Source organism: Salmo salar, chromosome 11, assembly GCF_965601325.2.
Source record: "Salmo salar chromosome 11, fSalSal1, whole genome shotgun sequence".
Taxonomy (NCBI): Eukaryota; Metazoa; Chordata; class Actinopteri; order Salmoniformes; family Salmonidae; genus Salmo; species Salmo salar.
Genome location: NC_138301.1, coordinates 51,453,914 through 51,467,822, shown reverse-complemented (window position 1 = coordinate 51,467,822; position 13,909 = coordinate 51,453,914).

Sequence of the window (13,909 nt, the reverse complement as noted above, 5' to 3'; positions counted from 1 at the left end):
GTAGTGACAGGATAACACATCTGAAACCACTGTAGTGACAGGATAACTCATCTGAAACCACTGTAGTGACAGGATAACACCTCTGAAACTACTGTAGTGACAGGATAACACATCTGAAACCACTGTAGTGACAGGATAACACATCTGAAACCACTGTAGTGACAGGATAACACCTCTGAAACCACTGTAGTGACAGGATAACACATCTGAAACCACTGTAGTGACAGGATAACACATCTGAAACCACTGTAGTGACAGGATAACACATCTGAAACCACTGTAGTGACAGGATAACACATCTGAAACCACTGTAGTGACAGGATAACACATCTGAAACCACTGCAGTGACAGGATAACACATCTGAAACACTGTAGTGACAGGATAACACATCTGAAACCACTGTAGTGACAGGATAACACATCTGAAACCAAAGTTAGGCCCCTTGACAGAGCTGTGTCATAACAAGTGCTGCTTTTATGTTGAGATTTTTCTTTCATTATTTTAGGGTTTCTGGTCTTACTGCATAAACCTAAACTTTAGGGCTTAACTGTACGCACCAAATATCCTCGCAGCCAATCGCCACATAGCCTACACAGCCAATCGCCAAATAGTCTACACAGCCAATCGCCAAATTGCCTACACAGCCAATCGTCAAATATCCTACACAGCCAATCGCCAAATAATGATTTTAGAAGAAGTTAACGACAATCCACGGAGGCAAAAATTACACTGTCAAAATGTAATTCATTAAGACACAAGCTGCAAAAGGAGTTGAAAATACAGAGAAGGGAGGCCCAGAAAAGTAATGTTTGGAAACGATTTGGTGAATAGTTTCAAATCAAATTTTCTAATCAAATTTGATCACATTTTATTGGTCACATACACATGGTTAGCAGATGTTAATGCGAGTGTAGCGAAATGCTTGTGCTTCTAGTTCCGACCGTGCAGTAATATCTAACATGTAATATAACAATTCCACAACAACTACCTTATACACACAAATGTAAAGGGATGAATAAGAATATGCACATATAAATATATGGATGAGCAAGATGCAGTAGATGGTATAGAATACAGTATCTACATATGATATGAGTAATGTAGGGTATGTAGACATGCTTTAAAGACCATTAGGGAAATTAAAAGAGGATGATAGCAGTGCCAGCTATGTTATCTGTGATCATTGTGAGGCACTATACAAATTCGAGTCACAAGATGATGACATCAAATAGGCCTATGGCATTTCAAGGGAACTGTAGCCTATACTGTTTAGATAGGCTAAATGGAAACTGAAATCTGGACACTGATTGTAGGTCTATAACCTCTCACATAGCCTTTAAAATAACTCCTGCAGAATTAAGCAGTAAAATGATACACCAAATGTAGACAAAATTTGGACTTGGGAAAAGGAGGGGACAAATATGATTGGTTTGTTTCTGCATCTTGAGAGAATGCAATGCTCAGTCAGATATAATCTGTAAAGGTGCTGGATTCATTATGAAAGCAGCATAAAAGCTGATAGTAATTCAACCACAAAAAAATATATATCGAAACCGAACTGAAATCTTAACAGAAACGCTTTCTTTTTCCTTACAACCGGTCAAACTGATGTCATTTGGACAATTTTTTTGCATAAAAAACGTTCCACTTTTTTGTGTTATTGTACTTTTTTAAAGCGTCAATACAGGACTAAGATCGAATCGTACTACACCGGCTCTGACACTCGTCAGATGTGGCACGGCTTGCAAACTATTACAGACTACAAAGGAACAGCCGAGAGCTGCCCAGTGACACAAGTCTACCAGAATAACTAAATTACTTCTATGCTCGCATCAAGGCAAGTAACACCGAAACATGCATGAGAGCATCAGCTGTTCCGGACGTCTGTGTGATCACGCTCTCCGCAGCCGATGTAAGACCTTTAAACAGGTCAACATTCACAAGCAACATTCTGCAACACTACCCTGCAATACGACCCTGCAATACTACCCTGAAATACTACCCTGAAATACTACCCTACAACACTACCCTTAAAAACTACCCTGCAATACTACCCTGAAATACTACCCTGCAACACCACCCTGCAATACAACCCTTAAATACTACCCTGCAATACTACCCTGATTCTACCCTGCAATACTACCCTGAAATACAACTCTTAAATACTACCCTGCAATACTACCCTGCAACACTACCCTGCAATACTATCCTTCAATACTACCCTGAATGAACCTAGAACCCGTGGTTTGAATAGATGTTACACAATCAATAGCAAAACAATTTGGGGACATTATGTCTTGTAAATTAGCCTCAATGACTCAACAAACGTGACTCACTTCTCTATAAAAAGCCTTTATTTCACTCTGACTTTTTCTCACTCTGCAAATATTTAGAGAAGAAAACAAGTATGCCTTTTAAGCAATGAAGTCTATATACTGATAGTTACTCGTGACAGACAGCTGAGATTTAGTCCTGGGTGCCGAGATTAAAATCTGCTGACCAATGTAGTCCCTATATGCTGACCAATCAAGTCTATAGAGTGTTAGACTTGTAATACTGCTGATTTACTGATGTGAATGTGAAACATGGGTTAACTGTGTCAGTTTCTGTTCTATTTGAGTGCTGTTTCCTTAGGCTACCACTGGAGGGCACCCTTATCTTGTTTTCTAGTTTCCAGGGTTACCCTGATTATTTCTTATTGGTTTCACCTGTGTTTAATTACCCTCTCTCTTCACCTGGTTGCCTTGCTATTTAGGTTCCTCAGTTGGCCTGCATCTTTGCTTAGGGCTCATGTTTGATTAGTGTGCTATTGCCTTGTTTTCTGTGAAGACCTAGTAAATGTTCTGGATTTACCTTTACCTCTGCTTGCTGTGTTTCTCTGCGCCTGGGTCCGAGTTCATACTAGCATTGTTGTCACAAACTGTTGCTGTACATAGACATGTTCCTGCTCTCCTATCTATTATAGGATGTTGTTTATTATTCAGAGAGCAAATGAATAGACCTTTGACAGCTGGATGGATGCTTAATTGAACTCCATTGTTCTTTCGCCCGGCCAAGACACTTCTAAAAGGAGTGGGTAGGTTTTTAAAGAAATATGGTGGACATGCCACCAAGCTTACGAGAGTACAATAGAGCGCCTGTCTCCCGCCAGCAGTCAGCCCTACAGAGCGCCTGTCTCCCGCCAGCAGTCAGCACTACAGAGCGCCTGTCTCCGGCCAGCAGTCAGCACTATAGAGCGCCTGTCTCCCGCCAGCAGTAGTCACTATAGAGCGCCTGTCTCCCGCCAGCAGTCAGCACTATAGAGGGCCTGTATCCTGCCAGCAGTAGTCACTATAGAGCGCCTGTCTCCCGCCAGCAGTCAGCACTATAGAGGGCCTGTCTCCCGCCAGCAGTAGTCACTATAGAGCGCCTGTCTCCCGCCAGCAGTAGTCACTATAGAGCGCCTGTCTCCCGCCAGCAGTCAGCACTATAGAGGGCCTGTCTCCCGCCAGCAGTAGTCACTATAGAGGGCCTGTCTCCCGCCAGCAGTAGTCACTATAGAGGGCCTGTCTCCCGCCAGCAGTAGTCACTATAGAGGGCCTGTCTCCCGCCAGCAGTAGTCACTATAGAGCGCCTGTCTCCCGCCAGCAGTCAGGACTATAGAGGGCCTGTCTCCCGCCAGCAGTCAGGACTTTAGAGCGCTTGTCTAGTATAACAGTTGGATGTACCAGCTAGCTATTCCCAGTATAACAGCTAGATGTACCAGCTAGCTATTCCTAGTATAACAGCTGGATGTACCAGCTAGCTATTCCTAGTATAACAGTTGGATGTACCAGCTAGCTATTCCCAGTATAACAGCTGGATGTACCAGCTAGCTATTCTCAGTATAACAGCTGGATGTACCAGCTAGCTATTCCCAGTGTTAACAGCTGGATGTACCAGCTAGCTATTCCCAATATAACAGCTGGATGTACCAGCTAGCTATTCCACATTAACAAAAAATATATAGTCCGCAATGGAAAACAGAGAACAAACCCTGAGAAAGATGTCTTTGACCTCAATGGGACTTCCTGGTTAAATACATTTGAAATACTGTTGCTAGTCGTAAATATTGAGCTTACATAGGTTTTCACTTCAGGTAGAGAGCACCACAGTATGAGTCGTAATACCCATAAAACCTAGCGGTCAAACAGGGAAATGGTTCCAATCGTTTTTCCACCATTCATTTATCCCATATGGGATTTTAAAAACACTTAAAATAATGACTCTGTTTCGTGAAGGCTTACCCTGCCATGTTGTTTTAAGGACTGTGTTAATCTCTCCAGGACAAGGTGACTTTTTCAATATATTCACCTGTGGAAAAAACGATTGGAACCATTTCCCTGTTTGACCTCTAGGTTTGATGGGTATTATGACACTTCCACTGTGGGGCTCTATTTCATAGGTATTATATAGACCGGTCTGTCTCCTCTAATGCCTCTATCATACCTACAGTGTCATTGTGTAAAATGGTTCGCAGCATTTTACTCAACATATACTATTTGATGTGTAACGTTCCATAAATCCAACGTATCCACCACACAAAATGCACTGCAACTGCCCCTGCCTCTGCAACGCAATGTTGCAAGGCAAACACAGCTTTCCATTGGAAATGAATGTACTTCTGGTGTAAGTAATGGCAATGACACTGTCGGTGTTATCGAGGCTTAGGAGTCCCTCATGTTGTGCAGAGGATGTTCCTCCTCTCCTCACAGTCCCTGGTTCCCCAAAGCTCTCCCTCTCTGGCCAGGGTCCCACAGCAGAGGTGTTGGGCGGGGCAGTGGGGCAGCCCAGTGGAGCTGCTCTTCCTCTGCATGATGTCCCAGTACTCAGTCGGTTTGGAGTGGAGCTGCTCTTCCTCTGCATGATGTCCCAGTACTCAGTCAGTGTGGAGTGGAGCTGCTCTTCCTCTACATGATGTCCCAGGACTCAGTCAGTGTGGAGTGGAGCTGCTCTTCCTCTGCATGATTTCCCAGTACTCAGTCAGTGTGGAGTGGAGCTGCTCTTCCTCTGCATGATGTCCCAGGACTCAGTCAGTGTGGAGTGGAGCTGCTCTTCCTCTGCATGATGTCCCAGGACTCAGTCAGTGTGGTGTGGAGCTGCTCTTCCTCTGCATGATGTCCCAGTACTCAGTCAGTGTGGAGTGGAGCTGACCCTGTCGCTGTTCTTATGATCACCATATTATACCTTATACTGTCCCCAGCCCACCAATCAGAGTTGATTTCTTAATTCACCTGTTCACCCAACTCTCCAATTAGAACGCTTCCTTAGCTCACCTACACACTGGCAACCAATTAGATAGATTTTATGTTGTTGTAAACAAATGAACAACCAAATAGATCTTCCTTAGAAACACATCAAAGGAACACACTCTCCTCTTTCCCAACCTGGAATACAGCAGTAAAATCAGGCCTGTATCAATAAAGAAAATTGTACCCCTAGACACACGGAAAATCTATCACGGCCCAATGGTCCAAAATAACCTTTATCCAAAATGTTGATGGATATCTCTCCACAGTGGGTGTGTGCAGGGCTCAGTGCTGCTGTGTTGATATTGAAGATTCTGTCAGTAATTAAAGGAACTATGTCTAGATGTAGGCCTAATATTTTAGCCATCATGTTGATCTCCTCATGGTTTCAGAAGGACTCTGTGTATAACTGCCTGACATGGCTTAGTACCGCTTTCCTCCTTTATCGTCGTCCTAAAATCATCTCTTACAGGAACATGCAGAAAAAATATATACTTTAGACTTTCTAAAAAGTGATTTGTATTCCTTGGCTATGAATCAAATCATGAAGAGAGACAAACATGACTCTTTCTAACAGTTTGTATTACTGTATTCCTTAGCTATGAATCAAATGATAAAGACAGAAACATGACTCTTCCTAACAGTGTGTATTACTGTATTCCTTAGCTATGAATCAAATTATAAAGACAGTGTCACGTCCTGACCAGCAGAGGGAGCATTTGTATTAGTTTTGGTCAGGACGTGGCAGGGTTTTTGTGTGTGTTAAGTGTTGTGTTGGTGATTGGACTCCCAATTGAAGGCAGGTGTGTTGAGTTGCCTTTGATTGGGAGTCCTATATAGTAGTGTGTGTTTTTCTTTGGGGTTGTGGGTAGTTGTTTTTGCACTGCGTTTGTTAGCCTGCAAAACTGTTGCTGTCATGTTTATTGTTTTTTCGTGTGGATGCCTTACTTGAGTTTATTAAAAGTATGAGTATTCACATTCCCGCTGCGCCTTGGTCTTCTCTCCACTACGACACGTGTGACAGACAGACAGAAAGAGGACTCTTCCTAACAGTGTGTAATACTGTATTCCTTAGCAATGAATCAAATTATAAAGACAGACAGAAAGAGGACTCTTCCTAACAGTGTGTAATACAGTATTACAGTAGAACAGAGTTGGTTGTACAGTACCTGCTAAGTATTCTACATTTGCTACAACAGTATAGAGTAAAATCTTCATTATTTTAATCACTACAGGTTTAATGAACATTTAGTTTTAAATTCAGTGTGAATACATATAGTCAAACAGAGAACACACATTGGGAAAGAGGTCTTTCTGGTTAAATAATGTTTAAATTCAAATTATTGCTAGTAGTAAACATTGATCTTTCATCCGTTTTTACTTCAGTTATCACCAAAGGTATAAATGCCTGGCTCTGCTAGGAGTCCCTCATGTGGAGCAGAGGAAGTTCCTCCTCTCCTCACAGCCCCTGGTTCCCCAAAGCTCTCCCTCTCTGGCTAGGGTCCCACAATACAGGTGTTGCGCAGGGCAGTGGGGCAGCCTCCCCCCGGTCCAGACCTGGTACTCCAGGGGGTCCCCGTTCACCCACAGCCACGCGCTGGCCAGGAAGCGCAGTCCTGTCCACACATGGTCCGTCTGGGCCCCCTTTGAATTAATCATTCTCTGGACGAGGAGCTGCTCATTCTCAGACAGCAGGCTGGTGAGGTCAGTGTAGTGCTTCCTGCAGTGATCCAGAGCCTCCTCCCACGTCTTGTTCTCCTTCACCAGGACCACGTTCAGATCAAAGCACAAGAAGGTATATTGTTCAGTGCATTGATCATCATTCATCTTTTTCTTCCACACACTGACACAGTCCTGGTTGCCATGTTTATTGTTTGGCTGGTCTTTCCCCCAAAACCTGAATGATGAGTTCCACCCTCCAGACCACTTCCACTCTGTTGGGTGAGAGGGATCTCTGTACAGACCAATCCAAACATCATCCGTTCTTGATATGTGATTGACCTCATCTACTTCATCTTGGTTGCTGATGAAGGCCAGGTCAATGTACTTCTCTCTGCAGTACTGCTGAGCCTTTTCCCAGGTCTTTCCTCCTTCATTCACATAGTGGAACTGTTTGTTCAGACAACAGGAGACCACTGCACACAGAGCAGTGATGAGGAGCCCAGTGAAGCTGCTCTTCCTCTGCATGATGTCCCAGTACTCAGTCAGTGTGGAGTGGAGCTGCTCTTCCTCTGCATGATGTCCCAGGACTCAGTCAGTGTGGAGTGGAGCTGCTCTTCCTCTGCATGATGTCCCAGTACTCAGTCAGTGTGGAGTGGAGCTGCTCTTCCTCTGCATGATGTCCCAGGACTCAGTCAGTGTGGAGTGGAGCTGCTCTTCCTCTGCATGATGTCCCAGTACTCAGTCAGTGTGGAGTGGAGCTGCTCTTCCTCTGCATGATGTCCCAGGACTCAGTCAGTGTGGAGTGGAGCTGCTCTTCCTCTGCATGATGTCCCAGGACTCAGTCAGTGTGGAGTGGAGCTGCTCTTCCTCTGCATGATGTCCCAGGACTCAGTCAGTGTGGAGTGGAGCTGAGCTGACCCTACTGCTCTATCCCCTCACCTGTACACCCAACCAACCAATCAGAGAGGCTTCCTTAGCTCACCTCTACACCCAGCCCACCAATCAGAGATGATTCCTTAGCTCACCTCTACACCCAGCCCACCAATCAGAGAGGATTCATTAGCTCACCTGTACACCCAACCAACCAATCAGAGAGGCTTCCTTAGCCCACCTCTACACCCAGCCCACCAATCAGAGATGATTCCTTAGCTCACATTTACAGCCAGCCCACCAATCAGAGAGGCTTCCTTAGCCCACCTCTACACCCAGCCCACCAATCAGAGAGGATTCCTTAGCTCACATTTACAGCCAGCCCACCAATCAGAGAGGCTTCCTTAGCCCACCTCTACACCCAGCCCACCAATCAGAGAGGATTCCTTAGCTCACATTTACAGCCAGCCCACCAATCAGAGAGGATTCCTTAGCTCACATTTACAGCCAGCCCACCAATCAGAGAGGATTCCTTAGCTCACATTTACAGCCAGCCCATAGAGGTCTACTCTGCTCCCCTGTATACACAGGCTGGCTATTAGACAGCTTTTCTGTTCTCACCTGCACACAAATGAACAACCAAATAGAGAATCCTTACAGATATTAAAGGAGTGCATGCTGGAACACTGCAGTCAGATAAACCCTGTACTGGGTCTAATAACTAAACCCCTAAGGATAAAACATTTTGGTAACTTTCACCACATTTCCCAGGTTTTCCAGAAATCCTGGTTGAAAGATTACCGGAATCAGCTGGAAATAAGCAGGACATCTGGAATTCCCCAACTTGGATTTCTGGAAAACTGGGAATTTTAGGAAGTAACCAGAATTTTGCAATCTCATATTAAAGACACGAAGAAAATCCCATGGCCCGACAGTCCAAAATAAACTTATCCAAAATGTTGATGGAAATCTCTCCACAGTGGATCTGTACTGGGCTCAGTGCTGCTGTGTTGATGTTGAAGATACTGTCAGTAATTAAAGGAACTACATAAATGTAATCGTTTTGATTTCCGTAATGGTATTTGAAGCTTTGAATGAAGTTTGGGCTTTCGTAGACCTATAACATCTGGGTCTGGATCGTTTGCGTAATGTGACCTTGGGAAGAGAGGGGAAGAAAGAAAATGCTTTCCATGTGTTTACAGGAAATATGTAAATGTAGGTTTTGCCTGAAGTGTGATTTGCCTGCCATCTCTGAACAAGCAGAGGCCCACAGAGGGAAATGTCCACTGTAGTGACAGCCTAACACATCTGAGACCACTGTAGTGACAGGATAACACATATGTAACCACTGTAGTGACAGGATAACACATCTGAAACCACTGTAGTGCCAGGATAACACTTCTGAAACCACTGTAGTGACAGGATAACACATCTAAAACCATTGTAGTGACAGGATAACACATCTGAGACCACTGTAGTGACAGGATAACAAATATGTAACCACTGTAGTGACAGGATAACACATCTGAAACCACTGTAGTGACAGGATAAAACATCTGAAACCACTGTAGTGACAGGATAACACATCTGAAACCACTGTAGTGACAGGATAACACATCTGAAACCACTGTAGTGACAGGATAACACATCTGAAACCACTGTAGTGACAGGATAACACATCTGAAACCACTGTAGTGACAGGATAACTCATCTGTAACCACTGCAGTGACAGGATAACACATCTTAAACCACTGTAGTGACAGGATAACACATCTGAAACCACTGTAGTGACAGGATAACACATCTGAAACCACTGTAGTGACAGGATAACACATATGTAACCACTGTAGTGACAGGATAACACATCTGAGACCACTGTAGTGACAGGATAACACATCTGAAACTACTGTAGTGACAGGATAACACATCTGAAACCACTGTAGTGACAGGATAACACATCTGAAACCAAAGTTAGGCCCCTGGCAATAGCTGTGTCATAACAATGCTGCTTTTACTGGGGCCTCATAGGCCTAAAGCTACAATAACACTGTGCAGAACGATCAACAGGTCCTCCATGTACATAATATGTGGACTAAGACTTCACAAGGCAGCTCATAAGGTATTAATACATTATATTCTCCAAGTATCAAACGGGTAAATCAAATCAATACAAGTGTAAATCAGGGTCACACAGAGTGATTCTTGGTTGTCTTAAACAAATCTACTTTGAAACAAAAGTTTACACCTCACACACATGGTTATGGACTTAAAAAAAGAAGACCCCTGTACCATGTCAGATATAGAGATGAAATGTATTACATTTTGAGTTTGCATCCCAATATTACACTTTATAACAAAACTGTTTGACATAGAAACACCGGATTTTCGTCAGTAAAAAACACATATATATTTATTAATTATTTCACCCATGAGGCCAATTAGGATGCTTTTGGCCATTGACTGCAGGGAAGAGATACGAAAATGAGGACAAATACACCTATCATTCCTCCTCGGCACACCCTTCTTCCTCCTTCCTTACACCTTCCTCACCCCTTACCCTCTCCCTTCCTCACCCCTTACCTATTCCCTTCTTTCCCCTTCCCCTCTCCTTACCCCCTCCCTTCCTCCCCCTTCCTCACCTGTTACCGCCTCCCTTCCTCCCCCTTCCTCACCCCTTACCCCCTCCCTCCCTTCCTCCCCCTTCCTCACCCCTTCCCTTCCTCCCTTCCTCACCCGTTACCCCCTCCCTTCCTCCCCCTTCCTCACTCCTTACCCCCTCCTTTCCTCCTCCTTCCTCACCCGTTACCCCCTCCCTTCCTCACCTGTTACCCCCTCCCTTCCTCCCCCTTCTCACTCCTTACTCCCTCCTTTCCTCCCCCTTCCTCACCCCTTACCTCCTCCCTTCCTCACTCCTTACCCCCTCCTTTCCTCCCCCTTCCTCACCCGTTACCCCTCTCTTCCTCCCCCTCCTCACCCCTTACCTCCTCCCTTCCTCACTCCTTACCCCCTCCCTTCCTCCCCCTTCCTCACCCGTTACCCCCTCCCTGGGATCTTTGAAATAGATACACTCAATTAGTTCAACATTCTCCATGGGATGAAAAACAGCAGCCAAGTACAAGGTGACTTGGTCTATTGGAGTGGGTATGAGGTTTCTGTGGAAGATGACTTTAAATGTTACTTTGGTCTCTAAGGACGTAGATAAGAGATGTGGTAGTAGATTCATGTACTGTAAAGTTTGCTTTAAAAGGATCTATGAATCTACAATATGTCAGACTGACGGTTCGGATGTGTTCTTGGAGAAAGGTCATGGCAACAATGTGGTTGAAATGTATTTTAGGACCTAAAAGGTCAGATACCGTCTGTTCTTAAAGGGGTAGTTCACCCCAATTTAAAAATAATTGATTTGTTTCCTTACGGTGAAAGTTCATGCTAACTCAAATTCTTTCTATTTTCCCAGTAATGACGTTGTAATTATTAATCCATAAATAGTTGTTTATTCTTCTTGTTGTGAATGAATTGCTGGCCTCTCATTCGCCTGCAGGGTGGATACCAACCAAATGTTCCAGAATGTCTGAGTGGGTCTCTCTACATCTCATGTCACCCATTTCATCATTACAGTAAGACTACACCTGATGACACATATCTGAAATCACTAGAAGTTAATCACATGTTGACTACCAACTGTTAACTAGAGTGTAGAGTAGAATCAGGTGTGTTAGAGCAGGACTGGAGGTAAGGCCTGCAGGAGGGTAGCTCTCCAGGAGGAGGGCAGCTCTCCAGGAGGAGGGCTGGTTAGAACAGGGCTGGAGGTAAGACCTGCAGGAGGGCAGCTCTCCAGGAGGAGGGGCTGGTTAGAGCAGGGCTGGAGGTAAGGCCTGCAGGAGGGTAGCTCTCCAGGAGGAGGGCTGGTTAGAGCAGGGCTGGAGGTAAGGCCTGCAGGAGGGTAGCTCTCCAGGAGGGGGGCTGGTTAGAACAGGGCTGGAGGTAAGGCCTGCAGGAGGGTAGCTCTCCAGGATGAGGGCTAGTTAGAGCAGGGCTGGAGGTAAGGCCTGCAGGAGGGTAGCTCTCCAGGATGAGGGCTGGTTAGAGCAGGGCTGGAGGTAAGGCCTGCAGGAGGGTAGCTCTCCAGGATGAGGGCTGGTTAGAGCAGGGCTGGAGGTAAGGCCTGCAGGAGGGTAGCTCTCCAGGATGAGGGCTGGTTAGAGCAGGGCTGGAGGTAAAGCCTGCAGGGCTGGTCACCCTGTCTATGGCTCTATCAGGTAACACATTGACGGACAGGGAGACATTCAGGTTGTACCATCTGTTCTACAGAAGCATCTCTAACAGTTCACTATCTGCAGAAACTGTGCTCAGTTAGAAGGGGTTTCCTATTGAAAACACTGTGCTCAGTTAGAAGGGGTTTCCTATTGAAAACACTGTGCTCAGTTAGAAGGGGTTTCCTTTTGAAAACACTGTGCTCAGTTAGAAGGGGTTTCCTATTGAAAACACTGTGCTCAGTTAGAAGGGGTTTCCTATTGAAAACACTGTGCTCAGCTAGAAGAGGTTTCCTATTGAAAACACTGTGCTCAGTTAGAAGGGGTTTCCTATTGAAAACACTGTGCTCAGTTAGAAGAGGTTTCCTATTGAAAACACTGTGCTCAGTTAGAAGGGGTTTCCTATTGAAAACACTGTGCTCAGTTAGAAGGGGTTTCCTATTGAAAACACTGTGCTCAGTTAGAAGGGGTTTCCTATTGAAAACACTGTAGTCAGTTAGAAGGGGTTTCCTATTGAAAACACTGTGCTCAGTTAGAAGGGGTTCCTATTGAAAACACTGTGCTCAGTTAGAAGGGGTTTCCTATTGAAAACACTGTGCTCAGTTAGAAGGGGTTTCCTATTGAAAACACTGTGCTCAGTTAGAAGGGGTTTCCTATTGAAAACACTGTGCTCAGTTAGAAGGGGTTTCCTATTGAAAACACTGTGCTCAGTTAGAAGGGGTTTCCTATTGAAAACACTGTGCTCAGTTAGAAGGGGTTTCCTATTGAAAACACTGTGCTCAGTTAGAAGGGGTTTCCTAGTGAAAACACTGTGCTCAGTTAGAAGGGGTTTCCTATTGAAAACACTGTGCTCAGTTAGAAGGGGTTTCCTATTGAAAACACTGTGCTCAGTTAGAAGGGGTTCCCTATTGAAAACACTGTGCTCAGTTAGAAGAGGTTTCCTATTGAAAACACTGTGCTCAGTTAGAAGGGGTTTCCTATTGAAAACACTGTGCTCAGTTAGAAGAGGTTTCCTATTGAAAACACTGTGCTCAGTTAGAAGGGGTTTCCTATTGAAAACACTGTGCTCAGTTAGAAGGGGTTTCCTATTGAAAACACTGTGCTCAGTTAGAAGGGGTTTCCTATTGAAAACACTGTGCTCAGTTAGAAGGGGTTTCCTATTGAAAACACTGTGCTCAGTTAGAAGGGGTTTCCTATTGAAAACACTGTGCTCAGTTAGAAGGGGTTTCCTATTGAAAACACTGTGCTCAGTTAGAAGGGGTTTCCTATTGAAAACACTGTGCTCAGTTAGAAGGGGTTTCCTATTGAAAACACTGTGCTCAGTTAGAAGGGGTTTCCTATTGAAAACACTGTGCTCAGTTAGAAGAGGTTTCCTATTGAAAACACTGTGCTCAGTTAGAAGGGGTTTCCTATTGAAAACACTGTGCTCAGTTAGAAGGGGTTTCCTATTGAAAACACTGTAGTCAGTTAGAAGGGGTTTCCTTTTGAAAACACTGTGCTCAGTTAGAAGGGGTTTCCTATTGAAAACACTGTGCTCAGTTAGAAGGGGTTTCCTATTGAAAACACTGTGCTCAGTTAGAAGGGGTTTCCTATTGAAAACACTGTGCTCAGTTAGAAGGGGTTTCCTATTGAAAACACTGTGCTCAGTTAGAAGGGGTTTCCTATTGAAAACACTGTGCTCAGTTAGAAGGGGTTTCCTATTGAAAACACTGTGCTCAATTAGAAGAGGTTTCCTATTGAAAACACTGTGCTCAGTTAGAAGGGGTTTCCTATTGAATACACTGTGCTCAGTTAGAAGAGGTTTCCTATTGAAAACACTGTGCTCAGTTAGGAGGGGTTTCCTATTGATAAGCTAA